Genomic DNA, 15988 nt, shown 5'->3' on the forward strand with positions numbered 1-15988 from the left:
CCCTTGAGCTTTCCTTCTGCCCGCTTCCAATCAGTCCCCCACTGGGCAACCACTGTTTGGATTTCTATCACCAGAGTCATTTTTTGATTCTCGAACTTCATATGAATGAAATCATACAGTAGTACTCTCTGTGTCTGAGTACTTTCCCTCAGCATAATGACTTTTAGGTTAATCCATATTGTTGCTTGTATCAGCGGCACATTTTTTTTAAACTGCTGAGTTTTAAAAATTGTATCGTTTGTACCACAGTTTATCCTATGTCCTCTGGATGGACTTTTGAGGTGTTTCCAATGTTGGACTATAATGAATAAAACTGCCTGGACATTCCTGTAAAAGTCTTTTTGTGGATATGTTTTCATTTCTTTTGGGTAAATACTTAATGGCGTTGCTGGGCCAAGGGGTAGATGTATGCTTAATTTTAAAGAAAGTGCCAATCTTTTTCCAGTAGTTGTACCATTACAGACTCCATCCGGAAATGCATGAGACTCCAGTTGTTCACATCCTTACTAATAATTGGTATTGTCAGTCTTTCATTTTAGTCATTTTGGGGGGTATAAAATAGAATCTCATTGTGTTTTTAATTTATATTTCTCTGTTGTCTAATGATATTAGGCATCTTTTTGTGTGCTTCTTCTTGGCCATTTATATAGCTTTTTTTGTTAAGTGTTCAAGCCTTTTGACTATTTTTAAATTGGATTGTCTTTTAGTTATTTGAGTTGTAGGAATTCTTTATATTAATATGTTCTGGATATAAGTTCTTTGTCAGATTTATGATTCTAAATATTTTCTTCTAGTCTGTGGTTTATCTTTTCTTTGCAGTGTCTTCTGAAGAATAGGAGGTTTTAATTTTAATGAATTCCCTTCTTGTAATTTTTTTTCTTTTATGATTATTGTTTTTTGTGTTTCATTTAAGAAATTTTTACCTACCTGAATATTGCAAATATATTCTATATTTTCATGTAGAAGCTTTACAGTTTTAGCTTTTTTTGATCCTATCATTCATTCCAGTTAACTTTTGGGATGAAGTGTAGAGTCAGGATTCATTATTTTTTACCCAGTAGCTCTTTGGTTGTTCCAACACCATTTGTAGAAAAAACTATCCACTTCCTATTGAATTATCTTGGTGCCTTTGTTGAAAATCAGTTGAGAATTTCCCTGGTGGTGCAGTGGTTAAGAATCTGCCTGCCAATGCAGGGGACATGGGCTCGAGCCCTGGTCTGGGAAGATCCCACGTGCCGCAGAGCAACTAAGCCCGTACGCCACAACTACTGAGCTTGCGCTCTAGAGCCCACGAGCCATAACTACTGAGGCTGTGAGCCAAAACTACTGAAGCCTGCGCACCTAGAGCCTGAGCTCCGCAACAAGAGAAGCCACCTCAGTGAGAAGCCCGCACACCGCAACGAAGAGAAGCCCCCCACTTGCTGCAACTAGAGAAAGCCTGTGAGCAGCAACGAAGAACCAATGCAGCCAAAAATAAATAAAATAAATTAAATTAAAAAAGAAAGAAAATCAGTTGAATGTATCTTGTAGGTCTATTTCTAGACTTTCTAGACTGTTTCTGTAGTTGCAGGTTTGGTATTCTCTTTGACCCATGAATTGCTTAGGAATATGCTGCCATCTTTAACAACAACTCTAACTTATGACCCTGAAGACCATTATGTTGGAGCCAGATCAGGACTGAGGCCAAGTAATAATGTCATCCTCTAAAGCAGTAGTTCTAAAATTTAGCAGTGTTACACAGGGAGTTAACAAACAAGAATAGATTTGGCGACCCTATTCCAGACCTAATTTTCAGTGTAAAAACTGGAGAATATCTCTTTTTAAAAAGCCCTCCAGGTGATTCTAAGACGTCCAGTCAATTTGAGAACCATTGCCCTAAGCACCACCTCTTACAACAAAGAGCAGACTTACAGTTACATGCTGAGACCTCAGTGGGTTCAATCTGTTCCATTATTTCAGTGTATAGACTAGACCTTCAAAAAAGGGAAACAAAAAATTAGCCTGTTACTTCTTCAGGCATTGAAATGAACATGAACCTCACATCATCTTTGAATGACATTCTTTTTAATTTGGGAGGACGTAATATCTATTATTGTTGTGGTGTAGTTAAGAGATTTTTTATGTAGGAAACAATTGGATTCTGGATGACTGTTTTGCTATTCAAGTACGGTGACTTAAAGTTTTAGGGAGAACTGTTTGGGGCATGGAGGCAGGTGCCTTATCTATTCCAGGGCTAATGGATCAGGGAAGCTCCAAGAAAGCCAAGAGAGCTGTCAAATGAAGTGCATTACAGTTCAGGACCAGAGGGAAGGCTTTTGGAGAGACTTACGATCTCATTATATTGGTGAGACTATTAAAAAAGGAGCCCAGCTTCCGTGCTCCTTATTTGTGGCATGTGAACTCTTAGTTGCAGCATGCATGTGGGATCTAGTTCCCTGACCAGGAATCGAACCTGGGCCCCCTGCATCGGGAGTGCAGAGTCTTAACCATTGCGCCACCAGGGAAGTCCCCTAGATGGTTTTCTTGTGTTGCTGTAAATCTGGATTGTGAATCATATTATGGTTGGTGAGATTTACCATGGGAATTATGTGTGGTTTGGTTTGAGTGTGTGAATTCAGAAAGTTTGTATTTGTTTCTGTCAAGTTCCCCTAGGGAATTAGCCCCAGCTTACTTGCTTATTTATTTACTTAGTTATTGGATTGAGGTTTCCTGAATTGAACAGGTAGTATGGATTAGAATTTCAGATCTTTATCGAGGCAGGTCTGTGCTTACTAACTCATAAAGGGAGACTTCCCTTTTTCTATCAGAATCTAGGACAAGACAGACAAACTTCTTTGTCATCTTTCATGGGTATATTTTTTTCCAGTTCTCCCTTTCTCTGAGAGTAGCCCTTTGAAGGTTTAGGCTTATGCAGGGATTTCAGGCCCCTTTCTTCCTGTCTGAGTGAAAATAAGAAAGCCAGTGAGGCTGGAGGGTAATGAATGAGGGACAATGATGGCAGGACATGAAGCCAGAGAGGTAATGAGAGGCAAGAACATGTAAGGCCTTGTGAGTCAGGACAAGATTTTTTGCTTATACTCTCAGTGAGATGAAAAATCATTGGAGGGTTTTGAGCAAAGATATGACATGCACGAATGTGATCTGATTTGTATTTTAAATGGATTTGTCTGGTTGCAGTTAGAAAATAGACTATGGGGCCCAAGGATGGAAGTAGGGAGACAAAGTTGAAGGCTATTGCAGTATTGTGGGTGAGAGGTGATGATGGTGTACACTTGGGTGGTTATGGCGGAGGTGGTGAGAAGTGGTAAAATTCTGGGTATGGTTTGAAGGTGGAGAAAATAGGATTTGATAATAAACTGAATATTGAATATATGGGAGAGACTTCAAGGGTTTTAGGCTTAGACAACTGGCAAGAAATGTATTGCTATTTGCTGAGATGAGGAAGACTGGATAGAACAGTTTGGTGGAGGAAAATCAAGAATTTGGTTTTGGACACTTAGATCATAAGCTTGAGATGTCTGTTAAGCCATACAAATGGAGATGTAGATTGACAGTTGAATTTAAGATGCTGGGAGACATGAGAGGAAATGTCCACATTATATATATAAATTTGGTAATTGCCAGGTTATATATGATATGAAATTCTGTGGGATTTTATAAGATTATTCATTTAAAAAAGATGTTATAAATCACCTAGAATTTCTGGGTATTTTGAGCAGATGTATTTTTAATTAGTTAATTAATTAATTAGGCTGCCTTGGGTCTTCATTGCTGTACGCAGGCTTTCTCTAGTTGCAGCGAGTGGGGGCCACTCTTTGTTGCGGTGCACGGGCTTCTCACTGAAGTGGCTTCTCCTGTGGCAGAGCACCGGCTCTAGCTGTGTAGGCTTCAGTAGTTGTGGTGCACATGTGCTCCACGGCATGTGGGATCTTCCTGGACCAGGGCTTGAACCTACGTCCCTTGCATTGGCAGGCGGATTCTTAACCACTGCGCCACCAGGGAAGTCCTAGCAGATGTATTTTTAGATTACATTGTCTCTACTGTGTTAGAAGAAATAAAAGTATATATATATTTTAAAATGCAGTAAAATACATATAAACATAAAATTTATCATCTTAACTGTTTTTAAGTGTACGGCTTAATAATGTTAAGTATATTCACATTGTTGTGCAACCAATCTTCAAAACTTTTTCGTCTTGCAAAACTGAAACTCTATGTGCATTAATAACTATTCCCCATTCTATTCCTCCCAGCCCCTGGCAACTACCATTCCACTTTCTGTTTATATGAGTTTGATTACTCTGGATACTTCATATAAGTAAAATCATACAGCATTTGTCTTTTTGTGACTGGCTTATTTTACTTAGCGTAATGTCTTCAAGTTTCATCCATGTTATAGCATGTGTCAGAATTTCCTTCCTTTTCAAGACTGAATAATATTCCTCTCTGTGTGTGTGTGTGTGTGTGTGTGTGTGTGTGTGTGTGTGTGTGTGTGTGTATCAATCACATTTTGTTTATCCATTTGTCTGTTGATTGACATTTGGTTTGCTTTCACCTCTTGGCTGGTATGAGTAAAGCTATTATGACCATGGGTGTGCAAATTCTCTTTGACACTCTGCTTTTAATTCTTTTGGGGATATATACTTAGAAGTGGTATTGCTAGGTCATTTGGTGATTCTATTTTTAATTCTTTGAGGAACTGCCATACTGTTTTCTGTGGTGGCCACACCATTTTACATTCCCACCAATAGTGCACAAGGGTTCCAATTTTTCCACCTCCTCGTGAGCATTTGTTATTTTCTGTTTTTAAAAATTTTCTATAGCAGCCACCCTAATGGGTGTGAGATGATATCTCATTGTGGTTTTGATTTACATTTCTTTAAATGATTAGTCATTTAAATCATTTCTTTAATGATTAGTGATATTGAGCATCTTTTCTTTGCTTGTTGGCCATTTGTATATCTTTTTTGGAGAGATGTCTTTTCAAGTCCTTTGCCCATTTAAAAAATCAGGTTGTTTGTATTTGTGTTGTTGAGTTGTAGAAGTTCTTTAATACATTCTGAATATTAGCTCCTTATCAGGTATTTAATTTGCAATTATTTTCTTCCATTCCATAGGTTGCTTTTTCACTCCGTTGATTGTGTCTTTTGATGCACAGAAGTTTTAAATTCTGATGTAGTCAAATTTACCTAATTTTGCTTTTGTTGCCTGTGCTTTGGGTGTTATATCCAAGACATCATTGCCAAATCCAATGTCATAAAGCTTTCCTTGTTTTCTTCTAAGAGTTTTATAGTTTTAGGTCTTAAATTTAGGCCTTTGATCCATTTTGAATAATTTTTTTCTATGGTCTAAGGTAAGGATCAAACTTCATTCTTTTTGCATACGGAATCCAGGGTTTTCAATACTTTTTGTTGAAAAGTCTGTCCTTTATCCATTAAATTGTCTTGGCACCCTTGTCAAAAATCATTTGACCGTATATGTGAGGGTTAGAAATATATCCTTGTTCTCTCCTTTCTGTGGATGAAAAATGTTGCCTGCCATGTCAGTAAACAAAGCCCAGGCCACTGCAGCCACCCCCTACTGTGTGCCCTGAGGGAAGTCAGGATGGAAAGCAGGGCACTGGCCCTACCTAGATGGTTAAGGTGCATATAAAAGGGATGATTTCAATAGCCCAGACTCTTGCATCTTCCCATACACAAAAAAGCTCACTAAATTCATTAACTTGAGATATCTGGTTTTCTTTAATCAACAGTAATCTTTTGATGTTCCAACTACCTGGTTTTTGTTGCAAAAACCCCTATATATCCTCGCTCCTCCCTTAACCTCTTTGGAGCTGTCCCTCAGAGCTATCTGAGAGACTGTCTTCCAAGCTTCAGCCCTCAGTTTTGTCCATCAAATAAAACATAATTCTCAACTTTTAGGTTGTGCATTTTTTTTCGGTCAACATCTCCATTAAACAAGTCCATTTTTATTTTGCCTACTAAATATCTTCTGAATCTCCCTACTCCTCTTTATTTCTGCCAGTGTCACCCTGGCTTATATTATCATCCTATCATCCAGGTTACAGGAATAGCCTGAAAACTTGTTTCCTCCTTTACTTAAAAAAAAAAATTACCCCAACAAACCAGCTTTATTGTGATATAATTCACATAGCATATATTTACCCATTTAAAGTGTACAATTCAGTAGTTTTTAGTATATGCAGCCATCTCTAAAACCTAACTGTAGAACATTTTTCTTCTATCCCAAATCACAAATACTCTTGACCCACTCTAACCTGTCATCCAATTTGCAGCTAGATTGATCTTTTTTTTTTAAAGCTAATCTGATTATGTTCCCCTCCCCCATTTCCCTACACAAAAAACCCTTCAATGGTCTACTATCTCCTTACAATAGACCAAAATCTTTGGTGTGACTTTCATTCCACACTGCCACCTGCCCTCCCCCTCCCCCCTGCCCCAATATCTCCAGCTCCATTTCACATCACTCTCTCCCATAATACGGCACTATGATATGGCCACAACATGCTTTACCCTTCCTCATGGATTTTCAGATGCTTTTCTTTTTCTCTGCCCCATCCCTATCTCTATCACCTTCCCAACTTTTATATCTCAGCTCAAATACTGCTTTCTCAAGGAAGGCTTCCATGACTGCCCTTCCCCCTACCACACATCCAGATGAGCTTAGGGTCCCTCTGTTAGCCTCAGATTCCTCCTCTAGAATATAGGCTCCATGAGGCCAGGTGCTGGTACAATCACTGTATCCCCAGTGCCTAGCACGGTGCCTGCCACTTTGCAGACATTTCATTTGTTCAGCTAATATTATTGGGTGCTTGCTATTTGTCAGGCACATTTCTAAGTGAAGATATGCAAAAGAGCACGGCTGGAAGTCTGAGTCCTTGACTGTAACTACCTCCAGAAGCTGCCAAACACTGGCTGTGTACTAGGTCTGGTGTGGGAAGTGGGACAGCTTTCCCCATGAGACCTGTCAGATAAAGCCTTTGCAGTTACCTGTGGTCAGGCCTGAAAGATCATACATAGGATTTTGGACAGGAGCTGGACTCCTCAGAGATTAGGGGATGTTTTTCTCTTGAGAAATTGGACGGGCCAAGAGAAAAGCTTCCAGGTACTGGTGTGTGTGTGTGTGTGTGTGTGTGTGTGTGTGTGTGTGTGTGTAGTCCACTGAATAGGCCTTTTGCCACCTTATCACTGCACAGTGAGACGTTCCTGTTGACCAGCCCCATCCATGTACATAGAGCATCCGTGTTGATTTTCAAGTGCCCAATGAAAAGATATGAGCAGACATCTAAGGATTTCAGGTATTTGATGAATACCTCCTACTTGAAAGAGAGACTAAATAATCACACAGATAAAAGAAATCCAGAAGCAACAGGGACAATGTAAAGAATAAAATAAAATTTCAAAAAATGTATCATCATAATAATAATCTGAATGTTTTCGTCATGTAAGAGAAAATATTGCATCCAGGAAATAATGGGATGCTGTGAAAAAGTATAACCAGAGAACAATTAAGAGCTCTAAAATGAAAAAAAATATAGTGACTGAAAAAAAAAAAATCAACAACAGAAGTGCCAAAAGATAAGATCAAGAAAATCTGGCAGAAAATATAGCAAAAGATACAGTGGTATACAGTAGAAAACTTAAGTTTACAAGGTAAATCCAGGAGATACAATAGACTATTAGGAATTCCAGAAGGAGAAAATAGAGAAAATACCAGGAAAATATAATATTTCTGAAATTAAGAGTACTAGCCTCCAGTTTGAAAAGTTCTAGGGTGTGTCCAGCACAATAAATGAAAAAAATCCCTACTCCTACCCACCTTAAATTGAATAATCACAACACCAGGGTATAGAGATGATTTGAAGAAAAGAGATGAGGAGAAAAACTGATGACATAGCAAGTATTAGGAATCATAATGGCACCAAACTCTGTAGTTAGAGAAAACTGAAAAATAATGGACTTTAAAATTCTGAAGGAGAATCATTAATCGACTCAGAAATCTAAACCCAACCAAACTTTCCAAAAAGTGCCAAGGTAGAATAAAGATAATTTTAGATAAGCAAGAAGTAAAAATTAAATTTTTCTTTTCTAAGAAAGTTTTTGAAAGATATGCTTAAGCCAAATGAGCAGTAAACTCAGGAGACTGGAGATGCTATACAGGGAAGTGGTGAGGAGTTCCTAGGTCATTTTCTTCCTTGTATAGCAGGTGGAAAGCAGTCATTCCCAACCAGAATAAGTGGCAAAAGGCTCCGGGCAAGAATTCTGCAGGGATAAAGATAGACTTGAAACCTTATCTGACACCGTCAATGTTTTGGAAAATAAGAATGGAAGAATTTTGACAGTTATGATGGGGGATGTGGACAAATTAAAGATAAATACATAGAAAACAGAGCAAATGAAATTCCAGTAAAACCAAAAAATTTGTGTTTTTTTGGAGAGGGTAAGGAAGGTGTACTACTTGGCTCAGCAGATAGCAAAATTTAATTAGCAATGCAAAACACTATTAAGTTAACTTAGTAAAGCCCTTGTGTATAGTTAGAGAAAGTAGTAAAGGAAAATGTGGTGCAAGTGTGATGTAAGAGAACGAAATCTTTTACAACCAACCTAGGGAATTGATATAAAATGCCAAAATGGCAAAAGGAAGACATAGCAGTGTTACAAACACTGCTAGAGACCTACCTGGGGTCCATTCTTCTCCTAACAGAACATATGGTAGCAACATGCTTAGCAAAAAAATTTTATTTCCTTGCCTTTCTTGTCAGTAAGAGTGGTCATTTTATATCAATCTAGCCAGTGATACATGTGACACATGATCAGAAGTCTTTGGGTGGCAGATGCAGCTGAAATGTGTCCTTTGCCCTTCCTCTTCTTGCCTGGAATACAGTTGAATTGCTGGAGGTGCAGCATCCATCTTGAGACACTGAGGTGACAAGGATGAGAGAGAAAGTCATGTGCTAATGAGGGGAGTTAGAGCAGAAAGGTCTCAGATGGGTCTTGATGGCATATTGGGTCGTGTGCCATCCCTGCTTTGCCTCTGGGCTTCTTTTACCTGAGAAAATCCCTGATTTGTTCAGAAAATTGAGATTTATTCAGAAAATTGAGTCGATTGTTCATAAAGTCGAGATTTGTTTAGAAAATTAAGTTGATCAAGCTACATAAGCATAATAGCTAAAAAATATGGTGGTAAATAATGTTTAAAACAGTTAAAATAATTCAGACTGATTGTATGGGGGGATGGGGAGACTGTGGTAGAAACTGCTGGGTTTTGGTACAATTGATGCTGCAGTGAGCTCAATTTGATGTCTTGGACCACGCATATGTATTAGTTTAATAAACAGATTAATAAGAAAGAAGACTATCTTCCTGCATGGAACACTTTGATATCTTCCTATTTCACTTGAAATAAAATCCAAACTCCTTTAACAGATTCTTCATGATATGGCTGGCCCCGGCCACCTTCCCTCCTCATCTTTCATCATCTTCCTCCTCGTCTAACCCCCAGCCGCATTACCTTCTTTCAATTTTGTAAAGGCCCTTTTAGTAAATTTGCACATGAAGTTTCCTCTGGCTCATTCAGGAGCCCAGGAGGAAACATGACAGGCGCAAACTTGGTGACCCAGGAGAGTTTAATAAAGGCGAGATTTAAGGAAACCAACACGGGATGATGCAGTACTTTGGGGCCTACAAGGGCAGGGAACCATGCATCCCCAGGCCTGAACCACTTGTATGGAGAAAATCACCTGACAGAACTGTGGCCTTTAGGAGAATAACACTGATAACCCACAGGTATTTGAGCACTGAGAGTGCAGCGCTCACTGTTAATTAAAAGGACTGGAGTGGTTGCTATAGGAAAATGTCTCAATGCACATTAGTGTGAAAGCTTGCTTGCACTATGTAAAAGTCTCTACCCTTCTTGACTGAGTCTCTGGTGGTCACATGAACAGGGCCTCACAGAGCATGTGTTGAGGCCTCACATAGTAAAAGGCTTCTTTTTTAACAAAATTTTGTTGAAGTATAGTTGATTTACAATGTTGTGTTAATTTCAGCTCTACAGCAAGGTGATTCAGTTATACATATATATATATATTCTTTTTCATATTCTTTTCCATTATGGTTTATCACAGGATATTGGATATAGTTCCCTGTGCTATACAGTAGGACCTTGTTGTTTATCCATTCCATATAGAATAGTTTGCATCTGCTAATCCCAGACTCCCACTCCATCCCTTCCCCACGCACTCCCCTTGGCAACCACAAGTCTATTGTCTATGAGTCTGTTTCTGTTTCATAAAAGTTCATTTGTGTCATATTTTAGATTCCACATATAAGTGATATCATATGGTGTTTGTCTTTCTCTGTCTGACTTACTTCACTTAGTATGATAATCTCTCGTTCCATCCATGTTGCTGCAAATGGAATTATTTTGTTCTTTTTTGTGGCTAATATTCCAGTGTGTGTGTGTGTGTGTGTGTGTGTGTGTGTGTGTGTATATACCACATCTTCTTTATCCATTCATCTGTTGATGGACATTTAGATTGTTTCCATGTCTTGGCTATTGTAAATAGTGCTGCTATGAACATTGAGATGCATGTATCTTTTTGAATTATAGTTTTGTCTGGGTGTATGCCCAGAGTGGGATTGCTGTATCATATGGCAACTCTGAGGAACCTACATACTGTTTTCCATAGTGGCTGTACCAATTTACATTCCCACCAACATTGCAGGAGGGTTCCCTTTTCTCCACACCCTCTCCAACATTTATTATTTGTAGACTTTAGTAAAAGGCTTCTTGGACACGAGTATCCAGGTTCTCACACAGTTCAGCACTTGAATTTAAAATGAGGGCACAATCAGTATTGACTTGCAAGGTGCCACTGGCAAACTGGCCTGTGAAGATCACCCTGTCATAGCCTTGGTTCCTTGCCCTCCAGAGAGCCTACACCCCTTCACTGGGGAGGATGAGCAGGACAGACAGAGACACCCGGCCCTCCCAGAACAGGGTGAAGCTGACAAGGTAGGTGCCATTGTTGAAGTCTGTCACCTTTCCCGAAGCGCCTGCCTTCAGGGCTGGGGAGGACATTCCTGGCCCTCAGGAAACCCCCGCCATATTCCTTCCTGCGTCCCAAGTGGTCCCTCACCTCCAGCAGGACGTCTAGCTGATCCCCCCTGCAGTATGTGTCTTGAGGGCTGAGGAGGGTGGCTTTGCTGTGTGTGGCGCTGGTGGTGGAGCTCACGTGGGTGAAGGGTCTGGGTGGGATCAGCTGGTCTAGCTTCTCCATGATCCCCTTTATTCTCAGCTCAGTCTCTGTTGGTGAAACTGCTGGATCCAGTGGTACTTCATGGTGTAAGACCATTTTGAAGGTATTTCTGTGATGCATAAAGGGAGACATCTCTTATTCACACCAAACTTGAAATGACAAAGACTGAGACATATTCTATGTACACAGCTGAGCCTGTCTCTGTTAACCTTAAGGTTGGATTTATATCTTTATTAATATTTTACCACCAAAGAGTCCAGTCCAGGAATTTCCATAATTAAAGTGCAGAAAGCTTTTGGTAAAACCTATGTGTCAATTGTTCCATTACTATTCCACTACTATTCCATAGGCTATTAAAGCCCATTAAAAAATATTTAAAGATATTAAAAAATATTAAAAGAATTCTTTTGATTAAGAAGTGGTTACAACAGTACATTGAAAGAATTAAGTATTAAGAAATATTTCACCATGTCTGTGTCCTAATAAAATGAAAGGAAAAATCATAATAAAAAAATAAACATTTTTAATAGTGAAATGTCAAGTTTTTTTGGTAGGTACCGCATAAACAAGGTACAAAATTAAAAAGATACAAAATGGAAAGAAGTATGAAAGGAGCCTCCCTCTTTCATTCCTGTCTCCTGCCACACAGTTTTCCTCCCAGGAGTAATCACTCTTATCTCTTTTATAAATATCTTTCCAGAGCCTATGTATATATACACATGTGTGTGCACATACACACACACACTACATATATTCTCTTTTCTTTTTACATAAATGGTAACATATGCATTGTTCTGTGCCTTGCTTTTTAATGTAAGGATGTATTCTGAATATCTCTTCATTTTAACACATACTGAGCTGCTTCAGTCATCCATTGAGATGGACACCAAGTATTTCATTGAATGGATGTATCATTCTTTAACAATCACCTGTTGGTGGACGTACAGATTTTCCTCATTTTCTACTAATACGGAAATTAATCATTTTGTACATTTACTCGGAAGTGGAATTACTGGGTTGAAATTTAAGGGCATTTTTTTATGTGTATGTCCTAAAATATGGAAAAGTTTGTGGGTTTTTTCTTTTGACCACACCACGCAGCATGTGGGATCTTAGTTCCCTGACCAGGGATGGAACTCATGCCCCTTGAAGTGGAAGCGCAGAGTATTAAGCACTGGACCACCAGGAAGTCCAGGTTTGTGTTTTCATTCTCGTAATTTTCTTTATATAATATAACAAGTACATGCAATAGATTTACATAACACATTTAATATTCTTTTTTCAGCAATATCTGTTGACTCCCTACCATAAGCAGTGACCAAAATTATTTACACTGTCTTGCCCCAATTTTCTCCTCTCCACTACTGTATTTTTGTTCTTTAAATTATTTATCTTTGAGTTCACCCTATTTCCTAAAAAGTGTGTGTTTTAATAAAGTTATATGTATTATATGTATAACTGTATACAGAATATTCTATATATACTATGATATATATAGTACTATATAATATATATAATATTATATATTATATATTATCTATAATGTATAGCATATTATACTATAGTATATGTAAGTACTATATGTAATACATATATAATATATAATTGTATTATGTATAACTTGTTTATTAAAACACATATTTTTAATATTTATGTATATATATGTGTGTGTACTTATTAGCTTTAAAAAGTATCTTTAAATACCAGGCTGAAAATGATAAGGAAATCTCTCCACCTGCCCTCCTCCATCTTTTGTTATTTATAACATTTCTGTGTTATCAGAGTTTATAATATTTGTGTGTCAGAACACACAACATTTATGGTTTTCCACCATAATCTCCCTAGTTTTGTTTTGGTTTTGGCCAGTACTATAGTTTAGTGGATTCAGTAATTGTTGTCATTCTATTTGTAAGAGTTTTTCATCATTTATCCCTTGTTTAACTGAGGCTGGTCTTCTACATTTTAAAAAGAAGAGTTCGTAAGGACTATATCCCCTGTGTTTGTTGTAATAGTTAGACTTTTAAAAAAAAGTTTGAATCTATAAATAACCTGAGATTCATTTGATACGTGGTATAAGGTGAGAATACAAATTAACTTGTAATCTCCAGCAGTGTATGATATCTAGAGAAACAATTTTGCTTATTATTTCTTTAACCTTCAGAAAAACGCAACTGTACAAGGGACAAATTAAGAATTAAAATATGCTTTCCTTCTAGGAAACTGAGACTTCAAACAGAAAAACATGTTCAATGAATTTGAGGATTTAGGGGAGAAAACAGTTCAAGTAATTAGCTACAGAACCTATGTTGGGAAGAAAAGGAAAATTGGGGCCAGGCAGAGTCTTATGAGTTGAAAGGAAAGAATCAAGGAAACAGTGCCTGGGACATAAAAGGCTTCAAAACATTTTTGTTTACTGGATTAGTGAGTGAATTCAAGGTGTAATGAGAGTGAGAGTATAGGCATACCGTGGAGATATTACGGATTTAATTCCAGATTGCAACAAAGCGAATATCCGCCTTAAAGTGAGTCACGTGAATTGTTTTCCCACTCCATATGAAAGTTATGTTTACACTATACTGTCATCTCTTAAGTGTGCCATAGCATTATGTCTAAAAAAACAATGTCCATACCTTAATTAAAAAATACTTTATTGTGGGCTTCCCTGGTGGCGCAGTGGTTGAGAGTCTGCCTGCTGATGCAGGGGACGCGGGTTCGTGACCCGGTCCGGGAAGATTCCACATGCCGCGGAGCGGCTGGGCCCGTGAGCCATGGCCACTGAGCCTGTGCGGCTCCAGACTTTATTGCTAAAAGTGCTAACCATCATCTTGCCTTCAGTGAGTTGTCATCTTTTGGCTGGTAGGGGGTCTTGCCCTGACGTTGATGGCTGCTGACTGATCAGGGGGGCGTTATTAATTGGCCTAATTTCAATACTGTTGTGTCTCAGAATAGAGAGGCCTGAGGAGAGGAAGAGAGGGGAATAGCTGGTGGGTGGATCAGCTGGAACACACACAACACTTATCAATTAAGTTTATTGTCTTATATGGGTGCAGTTTGTGGTTCCCCCAAACAATTATAAGAGTAACATAAAGATCACTGGTCATATATTGCCATAACCAATAAAATAATAATGAAAAAGTTTTAAATATTGCAAGAATGACCAAGATGTGACGCAGAGATACAAAGTGAGCAAATGCTGTGGGAAAAATGGCACCAATAGACTTGCTCAACTCAGAGTCGCCACAAACCTTCAATTTGTAAAAAATGCAATATCTGGACTTCCCTGGTGGCCCAGTGGTTGAGACTTCGCCTTCAAATGCAGGGGGTGCGGGTTCAATCCCTGGTAAGCGAATTAAGATCCCACGTGGCTCGGGGCCAAAAAACCAAAACATAAAACAGAAACAATATTGTAACAAATTCAATAAAGACTTTAAATTTGGTCCACGTTAAAAAAAATAACTTAAAAAAATGCAATCTCTGCAAAGTGCAATAAAGCAAAGTTCAATAAAACAAGATATGCCTGTATTAAGTGTCTGGTTAAAAAGTGTGAGATATCAGTTGGGTGATAACAAGATTCCAGGTGTGGCCTGTAAAGTGTGTTGTCAAGATATATTAGATATGAAGGTCCCTGGTATGTAGAAAGAAAGAAATCACCAGAAGGCTTGAGGTTTGAATTGATTTGGATGTGGGATCTAAATTCTTCCTGGGCAACGGAAGAATATTTTGGGAGGCGATGAAGACTTAACCAGCTACATAATTATTTTGTGAATATGAGGAAACAATCAACTCTGTGAGATAAGTCCTATCTTATAGTTATTTCATAGATTAGGAAATGAAGCAGGAAGATATTAAATAATTTGCCTATGGCCATAAGAGGAATAACTGCCAAAGTCAAGATACAAGTCCAGGCAATCTGACTCTCAAGCTTGTGATCTGACCATACTGCAGCCCCACCTCCAAGTGTGTGTGTGTGTGTGTGTGTGTGTAGCGGTGGTGGGGCAGGTGTTGTTCGTTTATGTGACTGTGACCCTAGGGGATGGTGCAGAGGCTGAGCAGCATGATACTCCTAGATTTGGTCACATCAACCAGAGCCTGTCCTATAGGGCAGCTCAGGGAGCTCTGGAGTCTGTCTTGCATGTATAGTTTAGAAGGAGACTGTTCCATTCCATAGTTACCCTCATCCCCTAAGACTGAGCTGGGTCGCAAGGGGAGGAGACTGAAAAATTTTTGAAACTCTTAGGCATTTCAGAAACTGTGATATTTCTTTAAAATGTACTGGACAATTTATCCATTTGTTCAACAGACATTTTAGAATCTGTCTTTACTAGGCATAGTAAGGGGCATTCAAAGCAAGATCTCTACTCAAGAGTAATATAAAATTTAGTTGGGGACACAGGTTAAGGCAAAGTAAGTTTAACTCTATCCATCTCATTTACTTTAGTCTCTCAAGTTACAAAATTGGGTGTTAACAACTGAGGGAATATTAAATCTTTCCCAATTAAAAAAACTTTCCCACCCTCAGTATATCACCAGGCAATTTAATGCCATGTTCTTGGTCTGACCTGGGATAGGCTGAATTCTGAGAGAGGTTTTAGTGAGAAAGTGCAGAACCTGAACCTTTAAAAAAAAAAAATCTTTGTGGAATTCTTCAGTTGTAAAGATGATCCATACATGTAGCCCTAATATAGGTGCTAGCAGTGTTTTACGAATCAT

General features: G+C 38.5%; 1 pseudogene; it reads right to left on the reverse strand.

Moving 5' to 3' along the window:
• Window positions 1-10794: 10794 nt before the first annotated feature.
• On the reverse strand, window positions 10795-11374 carry LOC137231178 (NXPE family member 4-like; annotated as a pseudogene).
• Between the last annotated feature and the right edge of the window lie 4614 nt (window positions 11375-15988).

This window comes from Pseudorca crassidens, chromosome 9 (assembly GCF_039906515.1).
Source record: "Pseudorca crassidens isolate mPseCra1 chromosome 9, mPseCra1.hap1, whole genome shotgun sequence".
NCBI lineage: Eukaryota > Metazoa > Chordata > Mammalia > Artiodactyla > Delphinidae > Pseudorca > Pseudorca crassidens.